The sequence below is a fragment of the Silene latifolia genome, chromosome 11 (assembly GCF_048544455.1).
Source record: "Silene latifolia isolate original U9 population chromosome 11, ASM4854445v1, whole genome shotgun sequence".
Classification (NCBI taxonomy): domain Eukaryota; kingdom Viridiplantae; phylum Streptophyta; class Magnoliopsida; order Caryophyllales; family Caryophyllaceae; genus Silene; species Silene latifolia.
Window position 1 is genome coordinate 118315043 of NC_133536.1, and position 13063 is coordinate 118328105.

A 13063-nucleotide genomic window follows, 5' to 3' on the forward strand; every position below is an offset into this window, starting at 1 on the left:
GATTTTATGCATGCAAACAATATGGAAAAATAGAGGAGAAATCATGTCCTTACATTGGTGATTTCGGATTTATTGGGCACAAAAGAAATCTCCTTTTCTTTTGTTCTTGAGCTTTCCCTTATGGAAGAACAAAGATCCAAGTGTAGGATCTCTCCTTAGGATTAATACCCAAAGCTTTATCTTAATTTAATTAATATTACAAATACTAGTATAATATTAATCAAGTAGAAAATTGAACCAAAATATTTATAAACACTTAAATATTTCGGTTTTAGGGGAGGAAGAAGATGGGAGTTTTTATCTCTCTAAAACTCTTATTTTAGATTAGTTGTTGAATGAATGAATAATGACATTACATTATTGTATATGAGGTAAATTAAGAGGAAAAACAATTAGTCTTTCACTCTTAAAAAACCGGACCAAGGGGAGTGGGAGGAGAGCCAATGCATGCCCTCATTTTTCTTCACAATGTATTATAGGGTTGCATGGCTACTCTTGCTTTTAATCATTATGTTTACCACTTAAAATGTAAACACAATTTTAGCCTAATACTCCTCCAATTTTCGGCACTTTTAGTTAATATGGATTCCATATTATTTTTGTCAATTGTCAATATGTCACATGTCACATGTCACATAAACTTGTTATGTATTTTTAACATATTAAAAATCAACGTATTAATAAAAATACGTCACATACAAAAATCGACTTAGTAATTTCATAATTACTTGTGCCAAAATATTTTACCAATTTATAAATCACAACTAATTGTATTTATAAAAATTCATTCAATTTCGATTGTTTCTTTAAACATTAATTTCATCCGAGTAATGATACAATTCAATTACTCAGACCGTATCTCATTTAATCACATTTCAATTTGATACGTAAATTTTACTTCCAAAAATCGTCCGTCAATTTTCAAGTAATTTAATTAACTCGTAACATTATACGATTAATTAAATAATCAATTAAGAGTGTTGCCCTATAGGTATGACCTAGGGGGTCAACTGATCACCACCGTCGCACGACAGTAATGTCAAACTCTAGTCAGCCAATCATTACCGATATATGTTGACCAGTTGTGAGTAACAATATTACTACTTCCCAATTGTATTCTTTATAATGAGATTTAAACATGTGATCATCATGATCAACAGTTGTGATCGCATTATTGTCGGAGGACACATATTCCAACAATCTTCCACTTGTCCTCGACAAGTGTGCGTCACCAATTCTCTTGTCCTATTACTATCTCCCACTCAATGCAAGGTGTCTTTCAGGTCGTACTTGCAAGTGATCATATCGAGAGTGGTTTCCTCGATCTGGAGAATAACTGATTGACCGGACTTATCTATCATAGATACTTTCCGAGCGTGGCCACGCATTTCCAGTTCATTACTCCTCGAGTGGCCCTGAGATATTGTTATAACCCTGACTAGGGGTGGACAATTCCTATCGCACTCATTCCCTTCGACTAGCCACAGCCATCATAACCCAAAATATGCCCATTTGACCCCATTTACGAAGGTCGTAGTAACACAAATCAAAGTTAATCAAACTGTGCCATCTTAGGCGAATAGTCTTTAGTCAAAAGAATCGACTCATTTGAATACTATAGTAGCTCTCGCCACGACCAGGCTATATAAATTTGCCAGAACTCTATAAGCGGTCATTAGGCCCGACAAAATGTTCTTAACAGTCTGCCTATGTGATCGACTAGTCATCTCACATAACTCTATGGCACTTGAACTTGCCATCAATCGCATCACACTCTAGTCACTTCGAGACGTCACCTCATATAAGTAACTATGGGCAAATACAATGTTAATCCATGTTCACTTTAACGGGGTTCAATTGTCTTTACAACCCGTTTGGATATAACAATGTACAAGGTGAGTTAATAATAACTCAAACGACAAATGTCGACATCACACTCGGGTAGTCAATATCATATTACAACCTTGTGATGTATATCGTAAGTGTAAACACTTATTGATTGCAATAAAAGTTTAACATCCCATGTGTCCATGTGTTCAAACTTCTTACACTTGCAATTTCCTTTACATTCATGTTCTCTCTCATAGCATGAATCTTACCAAGTACACATCAAGGTTCCCGACCTTGGTTTTGGTTCTTTAACTTGAAAGAACTTTCTTATCGACTATCACATAACGAACGAATTTGCGATGAATAATATAACTTGTACCGATCAAGTATTCCATCCACACACAATGCACTAGGTATATGTTTTGTAGAATCTTGTAACAATTGACAAGATTATTTAGCTTAACACTTCTCACAAGTCCTAGCTTTACTAGGAAAGATTATTTTTGAATAACCTCTTATTCAACCAAGCATCTTTCCAAAATTTCTCATTTCTCTTTCTGGGCTTGAAAGAATTGGGATTCTCATAAATCCTCATATGTGCTCGGATTTCTTACAATATGTGCAACCTCTTAACACACAATGGAACATTCCGTCAAACACCGAAATCGCTCATCGGATTCTACTTGAGAATTCATGACGTTTCTATTATGGCTCACCAATCAATCATCATGCTTTTATGCAAATGATTCATAATTGGACATGTACATGATTATTCTAATGGCGGAAACATTAGTTATTAATAATCATGAGATCAACCGTTCATAGGTTCAATGAACGACCAAGACTGCTAATGGCAATTCCATTTTCATCTACATGAATAACCTATATGAATGTTGATACGATGTGTATCTCTTAATACTAATCCAACATCCCTTGATGTAATTGGATTCATCATTGTCCATTTTCATCCAGAATTGAAAACTCAAATACTTCTTTATGAAGGAAGGCATTAGCTCGTCATTCTTTAATGAGTGATGAGTTGTAAACATTCAAAGGATGATAACTCCCACTAAATTCCATGTCTTCACATGAGAATTTCCTAACTCCCACTCAATTCTACACATTTCGAAATTGACTTCTCAATCAAAATTTATTCAAGAATTGAAATATAAATTGCATTGCCAAGTTATTAGGATAAAACATATATGTTCCCATCACATCCTTTCAAAATACCTATTTTGAAGTGGTCTCATCTTAACCTTTCGGAAAGAGATTTTTAAATCTCCAACACACTCATGTCATAATGATGTGTAGTAATGTCATTATTCAAATATAAACAATATTTAGAATATGTCCTTCGCAAATACCCTTTTGGAAGGAGGTTTAACCATTTCACAGTGAGGTTAAGCAATGACATTTGCGTGGTTAAAACTTTGGCCATTGAAGATATCGGTATATCAATCTTTGCAACTCGATCATAACTAGTATGTTACTATGATTCATTTAGGCTCTTAAGTAAATCTCAAGGTTGAAACTATTGGTCAAATGTTTCATAAACTTAGTCAAAAACTTGTTAAGACTCTACATTAGTCATCTTTCTTCCAAAACTTTCTTTTGGTCTCCTCGTGTAGTTATCTTGAGAATATTCTCTTATGATTACTACACTTGGTCTCTTTAGTCATATAGAACTAACTTGAGACCATAGATCTCATCTATTCGGCATACTATGTAAATAAATATACCTTCATTCAAATCATTCTCTCTTGCGTAGATCTTCATATACACAAGTACACAATTTTATCTTGCCTTGTGTGTTGTGTCCTCATTTTTCTCCCACTCTATCTTTATCTTTAGAATAAATACACTAAACATTCAAAGATAGCATATGAGACACAAATTAATGATGTTGAAGTATAAGGAGAACTATCTCATAGATAGACTAATAGATATTGATTTCATATGTTTTCTTGGTGATTGACATTCCTTTAAGAGTTCATAGACTCAAAATCGCTTTATAAATGATCATACACAAGCCTTAAGCATGTGGACATATAATGAAACCCGTCATTATATTTGTCTATTAGATCACTTCAAGTGACTAATCTTATGTTTCAAAGTGCAAGCAATTAAAGATGAATTTTAGAACATAAAAGGATAAATGATAAAACGGGTGACTTGGGTTGCAAACCAAGTCACCATCATCCAAAATACATCCATTATCCAAAATACTTTTCCATGTCGAACACGGAAACTTAAAGTTCTAAAATCCAAAACATAACTTAAAATAAGACAATGAAAAGCAAAGCTCCATAAAAGCTATCCATAGCTTCTCCATGGTTTCTCATGCTTGCTTTTCCTTTCCCTTGTCTTTGCTTGGTGGAGGCCCTATTTACAATAAAAGGGAGATACATTATCACAACTTTGCATCATAATACCATAGTTGAATTTGAAACATAAAAGAAGGTTAGTCATTTACCTACTGGAGTAATCTTTCCAGCTTTGATATCACCAAGGTATTTGGAACAATTTCTTTTCCAATGTCCCATGCCATTACAATAATGGCATTTATCAAGAGGACCCTTCTTGACTTTTGAGGTGCTAGCTTCACAAGACTTAGCTTTGGTGAATGTGGGAGCTTGCTTTTTACCCTTCCTTCCACTCTTCTTGAATTTCCCCTTACTCTTAGTGCTTATGTTAAGCACATCCTTGGGAGGGTTCACATTTAACCCCATGTCCCTCTCGGCTTGCACAAGTAACTTGTGCAACTCCTCAAGAGACACATCCTTGTCTTGCATGTTGAAATTCACCCGGAATTGCACATATGCCTTGACTTTGGACAAGGAGTGTAGAATCCTATCTACGATGAGTTCTTTGGGGATTTCAACGTTTTGAATTTTCAAGGTCTCGACAAGCTCCATGAGTTTGAGCACATGAGGGCTAACCTTTTGGCCCTCTTTGAAGTCGAGATCAAAGAATGCCGCGGCCGCCTCATATTGGACGATCCGCGGAGTTTGTGAAAACATGGTCACAAGTTTGGAGTAAATCTCATTAGCATTGCCCATTTTAAAGGCTCTCCTTTGGAGGTCCGCCTCCATCGCAAATATCAAGACATTTTTCATTGCGGCGGACTCCTTTTGGTAAGCCTCATATGCTTCCCTAGTGGCCGCGGTGGACCTAGTGGAGGGTTCGGGTGGAGAGGCCTCGGTAAGGTAACGAAGCTTGTCGTCGCCTTCGGCGGCTAATTTGAGTTGGGCATCCCATTCGGAGAAATTTGACCCATTCTTTTCAAGTTTACATCGATCCATAAAGGATCGGAGCCAAGACGAACTAGCAAGAGGCGTGGCATTAGGGGTTGGTGTTGCCATTTGTTATGAGAAAAGAGAAGTGGTCTACAAAACAAAATAGAAGGATTAAACAAATGTCGTTTTAATAATAATACTCGTAAAAATGTATGATTTAAACAAGTTTTATGCATTTTTCTAGTGACCTCTACCCAACTAGATAAATGATTCCAAGACCCAAATTCATATCAACTTAGGCACGGGGTAGCCGATGCAACCTTTATCAATATAACTCGGTGGATTAACCTTTTAATCGATTCTACTTTTAGAACTCTTGGTCGATAAAATTACTCTAATGTTTATCTATAGCCCAAAACACATCAACAAGGGCACGGGGTAGCCGATGCAACCCTTATCAATAACTTTTGTTGAGTACAATCCAAATTTCGAATAAATGTGTCCATTATCCAAACCCACATAAACTTAGGCACGAGGTAGCCGATGCAACCCTCATCAACATGAATTCGGTGGATAGACATTTATCACCCACTTCCCCTACGTAACAAGGTTTGTACCCCGGTGTGGCCGAGTGCACTCCCTCACGAAATAGGTTTTCATGGTTTCTACTATTTGGTAAGGCTATGTCTCAATTGTTTGTTTTAGCGAGAGGTCATGTCAATTTATTATCTATCACTTTTTAAGTGAACTAAAGCGGTGAACTACGATAATTCGAATTGACACGGTCGATAAACTCGATAAAATAAGGATGCATGTTTTAGTTATGGCGATTTAGCGATGCATGTGACATAAAATAAAATGCAAGCATAAAAATAAATAAATCCTAGTATGGCCTTTCCTAAAATAGAAAAACTATTTAACTATTACATATTCGGAAACCAACTCCATTGGTCCCTTGAACTTCGGTTGTGACACGCATCTCGAGGTAACACCGTCTTTATGTATCGCCATTCTTGAAGAAATCCGTCTTTGGGAACTCCGGAATGAATAAAATTACATAATAAAATACATAATTTCCTATTATACATTTGTAACTAAAATAAAATAAATCTATTAAATTACAAAACGGTGATACGAGATCACAATAAAATTACAACCGAATCAATATTCCCATACATTTCGGGAAATACCAATTAAAATCTAAGGCCATACTAAGTAAAATTACATAATTCAAAAATTACATAAATTAAAATTATGACAATCATAAAGAAAATGCAGCATTATAATATGTATGAACATGCTCAATTTTATGCTAAATCGCCTTTAATTAGCCAATATCGTATATTACTCGGTTTTTACGGATTTGCGTGATTTCAACATTATATAATCACAAAAATACATAAACTCATATTTATGCATAATTTAATTACCATAACCTCTTAGGACTCAAAATTTAGTCTTCACTAATAATTTGACCATAATTAACCCATATTTACAAAATTGTTCATAAATGGACCAAAAATTACAAAAATAAGCTATTAAACTTCAAATAAATCACAAAATTTCAAATAAATTCAAAATTTGAAATTTAAACTCATGAACATTCTGGAAAAATTACCATGACACTCATAATGTTCAAAATCTTAGGTTAAAAATTTCGAAAATTTTCCGGAAAAACAATGTTGCGGTTTATCGATTTTTTAATAAAATAATCATAAAAAATGGGAAAATTATTTTCATTAAATTTTCAATTTTAGATCTGAAAAAGATAATAAAATGCAACATTAGACGTTTTTCCTAAGTCATAGATTATGTTTTATTAATTTTCCACTAATAATGTCACTATTTATGCTATTTTTCTTCAAAAATCCATAAATCATGCAAAAAGACTTCTTTATAGCCAATTATTTTACACACATCTTGTAAAATTGCATGTGACAACATATTAATTTTCTATGACCAGATTCGAAATTTAACTCATATTAACCTATTTTTCACTTAAATCCGAATTTAATAATGAAAAATTCATTTTTCGAGCATAACAAGTCCAAAAATTATGAAAATTTACAGGTTATCTCAAAATAATATATGTGACAACATATCCAAAAAATCAATGGAAAATTCGAAGTATAGCTAATTTTAGACCAAAAATGACATTTTTACTCATAAAATCATATTTAAATGCCATTATTGTAAATTATGAACAATAAAAATTCGAAAAATTAACCAAAATATCCTAAAACATTTTAGGACCAGAAATATTAACATGCATGAAATAATTTCGTGATATCTCATAATAACACAAATTTTACAAGTTTTATATGTTATTCTTATAACTCGGAAAAACTTTTAACCGATTTGCATGCAAACAACCGTGGCTCTTGATACCGATTGAAGGAAATGTAGATTCATATACATATTAATATACTCATATATGTCTTAATTAATTTGTCATAAAATTAAATACGGATTTTATGCATGCAAACAATATGGAAAAATAGAGGAGAAATCATGTCCTTACATTGGTGATTTCGGATTTATTGGGCACAAAAGAAATCCCCTTTTCTTTTGTTCTTGAGCTTTCCCTTATGGAAGAACAAAGATCCAAGTGTAGGATCTCTCCTTAGGATTAATAACCAAAGCTTTCTCTTAATTTAATTAATATTACAAATACTAGTATAATATTAATCAAGTAGAAAATTGAACCAAAATATTTATAAACACTTAAATATTTCGGTTTTAGGGGAGGAAGAAGATGGGAGTTTTTATCTCTCTAAAACTCTTATTTTAGATTAGTTGTTGAACGAATGAATAATGACATTACATTATTGTATATGAGGTAAATTAAGAGGAAAAACAATTAGTCTTTCACTCTTAAAAAACCGGACCAAGGGGAGTGGGAGGAGAGCCAACGCATGCCCTCATTTGTCTTCACAATGTATTATAGGGTTGCATGGCTACTCTTGCTTTTAATCATTATGTTTACCACTTAAAATGTAAACACAATTTTAGCCTAATACTCCTCCAATTTTCGGCACTTTTAGTTACTATGGATTCCATATTATTTTTGTCAATTGTCAATATGTCACATGTCACATGTCACATAAACTTGTTATGTATTTTTAACATATTAAAAATCAACGTATTAATAAAAATACGTCACATACAAAAATCGACTTAGTAATTTCATAATTACTTGTGCCAAAATATTTTACCAATTTATAAATCACAACTAATTGTATTTATAAAAATTCATTCAATTTCGATTGTTTCTTTAAACATTAATTTCATCCGAGTAATGATACAATTCAATTACTCAGACCGTATCTCATTTAATCACATTTCAATTTGATACGTAAATTTTACTTCCAAAAATCGTCCGTCAATTTTCAAGTAATTTAATTAACTCGTAACATTATACGATTAATTAAATAATCAATTAAGAGTTTTGCCCTATAGGTATGACCTAGGGGTCAATCGATCACCACCGTCGCACGACAAGTAATGTCAAACTCTAGTCACCAATCATTACCGATATATGTTGACCAGTTGACAGTAACAATATTACTTCCCAATTGTATTCTTTATAATGAGATTTAAACATGTGATCATCATGATCAACAGTTGTGATCGCATTATTGTCGGAGGACACATATTCCAACAGTCCCCTCTTGTCCATATCTGGTGGATAGGTGCCATTGAGCTTGAAGTTCAGGATTGCTTGGAACCAAGGTTCCTCTGTAATTTCTTCTTCCTCTGTAATTTGGTGCACGTAAGCCGGTTATGATCGTCGTTCGATGCATGAAGGCATTTTTACCATATTATCCGGCATGTTAATCAAAGATGCAAGTTTTGCAAGAGCATCTGCAAATTGATTCTCTTCTCGAGGTAAGTGTTGGTAGTTTACTTGATCGAAGAATTGGGCAACTTGGTCTATTCTGGCTTGATAAGGTGCTAGGCTTTCGCTTCGAATTTTCCAAGATCCCGTAATTTGGTTGATGATCAAAGATGAATCTTCATGTACGCGAAGATTCTTGATGCCTAAACCTATTGTTGCTTGCAATCCGATGAGACAAGCTTCATATTTTGCCGCGTTATTTGTCACCTCGAAGTCGAGTTTGACAGATATTGGTGTATGCTCGCCTTCAGGAGAAATGAGCAACACTCCTATTCCAAATCCTCTCAAGTTCGATGCCCTATCAAAGTAAAGGTCCCAGGAGTCTACATCAGTTTGGAGTATATCCTCATCTGGAAATGACCAGGTGTCTATTGTTTGTGGATCATTGATGGGATTTTCTGCGAAGAACTCGGGAACGGCGCGCCCTTTTATAACTTTCAGGGGTACATACTTGAGATCGAACTCTGAGAGCATCAAGTTCCATCTTTCTAGGCGTCAATTGAGAACGGGTTTTTCGAAAAGGTATTTGACAGGATCCATTTTGGAGTATACTTTAACGGAGTAGCTAAGCATGTAATGGCGTAGCTTCTTCGTTGCCTACACAAGAGCGAGGCATGTCTTTTCGAGTGGTGTGTATTTGCACTCGTACTCCAAGAACTTTTTACTAAGGTAGTAGATAGCTCTTTCTTCTTTTCGTACGGTTTGGGCTAGCATGGCGCTCATGGCTGTTTCAGTTACCGTGAGATATAAACCAAGAGGTTGATCTCGTTGAGGTGGCATAAGCACTGGTGGCTTGGCTAGTATCTCCTTGATTCGGTCGAATTCTTTCTGACAGTCATCATCCCACATGGTGTGATCTGTTTTCTTTAGCTTTTTGAAGATAGGTTCACAAATCATGGTGAGTTTTGATATGAATCGACTTATGTATTGCACCTTACCTAAGAATCCTCTAACTTCTTTCTCTGTTTGAGGTTGCGGAATTTCGATTAGAGCTTTGATCTTGGAAGGGTCTATTTCTATTCCTCATTGACTAACAACGTATCCCAGGAGTTTACCAGATGTTACCTCGAATGCACATTTCTGAGGGTTGACTCTCATGTTGTACTTTCGTAGCCTTGAGAAGAATTTGCAAAGGTTCGCAATGTGTCCCTCTCTATCCTTGGACTTGACAATCATATCGTCTACGTATACCTCCACTTCTTTATGCATCATGTCATGTAAGAGCGTAGTTGCGGTTCATTGATATGTAGCTCCGGCATTGATTAGCCCAAATGGCATAACCGTGTAGCAATAGGTGCCTCATTGAGTGACGAAGGCGGTCTTATGCATATCTTCTATGGCCATCTTGATCTAGTTATATCATGCGTATCCATCCATGAAGGATAGTAGCACGTGATCTTCTGTGTTATCCACCAATATGTCGATATGTGGTAGAGGAAAGTCATCCTTGGGACTTGCTTTGTTTAGGTCTCTGAAATCCACACAAACCCGGATTCTCCCATCCTTTTTGGGTACGGGTACTATGTTAGCTACCCAGTCTGAGTACTCGGAAACTTTGATGAACCCGGCTTTGAATTGTTTGTCGACTTCTTCTTTGATCTTAAAAGCCCATTCTGTCCTCATTCTTCGAAGCTTCTGTTTCACAGGTTTGAAACCTAGTTTAATCGGGATCCTATGTTCTGCAATGTCCCTGTCGATTCCTGGCATGTCTTTGTAGGACCAAGCAAAAACGTCTTTGAACTCGTGTATGAGGTCTATGAAACTGGCCCTCTCGGCGGGGCTCAAGGTCGTCCCTATCCTAAGTTCTTGGGGTTCTAGTTCGGTTCCTACGTTGATGGGTTCAGTATCTTCTATTACTAGTCCCCCTTCCCCCTCTTGTAGTATTTCTTTGGCTATGTAGGGAGGTATTTCGATTGAGTCTGGGTCTGGGTCATCCTCATTATCATCGTAAACAGAATTGCATTTAGAATAACACAAAGAGTAAGCAGAACCTGATTTATTCATATTAAAATTTGAGAAAAGTTGAAACAAAGAAGCCATCTGTTCTGTAGTCAGTGGCGGTAAAGGGACAGTTGTTGGGATATTTCCCGAACTACTGTTACTATTTGATGCTAAGCTAGGAGAAACAAGAGGAGTGGGAGTGACGACAGGAGGAGACTCTCTAGGGACTTCTCTAGACTCCAACTATGACTACGACTCTGACTCTGACTCGAACTCATCGTCTTCTGGTCTCCTTTGAACATCTATCCTTCTCCAGTGGTGAGCTTGAAGAGTCTTCCTTGATTGTTCATCCACTTGATCGACTTTCTCCATCCTTTCTGCTGATTTGAGTTGGTTTCTGTGATCAATGCGGTAGAGTTGAAATGATCATCTTGAAGTATCATGGTAATGATCTCATCCTGCGCGGCTCTAATAAATCTATCTTCCCCAAATAGTAGGCTAACAACTTGTTCGTCTAAGCAAGGTGCTTGACGAGTTTTGACGGTAGGAACCGTTCCTGGAGGAATGAAGTAGCAATCGTGAAAGATCTCGATTCTGGCTAACTTCCTTTCGAGATAGTGCCAAGGTTCGGTAAATCCATGAAAGAGTTCTTGACTTCCTTCCCTAACGAATTATCCATTTAGGGTAGGGAAATAGTGTTGCATTTGGATTCCCACGTTCTTACGGTTTTGAACTTGGGTGAGCATCTTGAGAGCTTCCTCTTTAGTGGGTTTGTATCCTAATCCAAGTGGTATCTTTTGTGAGTTACCTTCTTTGTAGGGTGCAAAGGTGTTCCTTCGGATTGGATTCAAAGACATTCCTGGGAAGTATCCCTGGGATTTGAGTATGTGGTTGACCACCAAATTGGAGTAGGGATTGAAGTATAAAGGTGCCAACTCGCTTTCTATGACGTATATGCTATGGAAGCCCCCAAGTTCATGCACTGGATCCGCGAGTACTTGGTTACTTGATCTCTTTTCTATTACTGCCTTAATGGGTGATGAGATGATTGTCACCACTTTACCATCTAGTGGGATCTTGATCTTCTGGTGGAGGGTGGATGTTACCGTTTTGGAAGCGTGAATCCAAGGTCTTCCAAGAAGTATGTTGAAGGATGCTTCAATGTCTACTATTTGGACGTTGACTTTTCGTTCGATCGGCCCTGTGGCTATGGTCAGGTTAACAAGTCCTACCACTTTTCATCGTGTACCATCATATACACGAACACCTTGGTTGGTAGGGGTCCAATCCGACTCTTTCATGCCCAGTTTGTATGCCATTTTCAAAGGTATAATGTTAACTGCTGAGCCATCTGTTGGGAAATGTGTCCTCAACAATAGTGCGATCACATGATTTAAATATCATTATTAAATCTCATTTTAAGAATACACGTGGGATGTAATATTTTACAGTCAACTGGTCCACACATATCGGTAATGATTGGCTGACTAGAGTTTGACATTACTGTCGTGCGACGGTGGTGATCAGTTGATCCCCTTAGGTCATACCTATAGGGAAATACTCTTAATTGATTATTTAATTAATCGTATACCGATACGAGTTAATTAAATTGTTTAAAATTGACGGATGATTTTGGGAGTATAATTTACGTATCTTATTGTAAATATGATTAAATGAGACACGGTCTAAGTAATCGAATTGTTTTATTACTTAGATGAAATCATTGTTTACACAAACAATTGAAACGGAATGAATAAATTATTATAAATACAGAATGTTGTAATTTATAATTTGGAAACATTTTTGGTACGAGTAATTACGAATTACTAGTCGATTTTGTAAATGACATATTTTATGAGTATGTTGATTTTTAATATGTTAAAAATACATTACATTGTGACATGTCATGTAACATGTTACATGTGACAAAATTGACAAATGACAAAATAAAATGGACCATCCATTTTATTATGAAAATGCCGAAATTAGAAGGAGTATGGGGTTAATATTGTGTTTTCATATTAGTGGAAAACATAATGATGAAAGACTACCTTCTAGCCATGCAACCCTAAGCTTTTGAGAAGAGCAAAAATAAAAAGCATTGGGCATACTACCCAAGGCCAATATTTCGGCCAACCATATTAGAAAAGAAAAG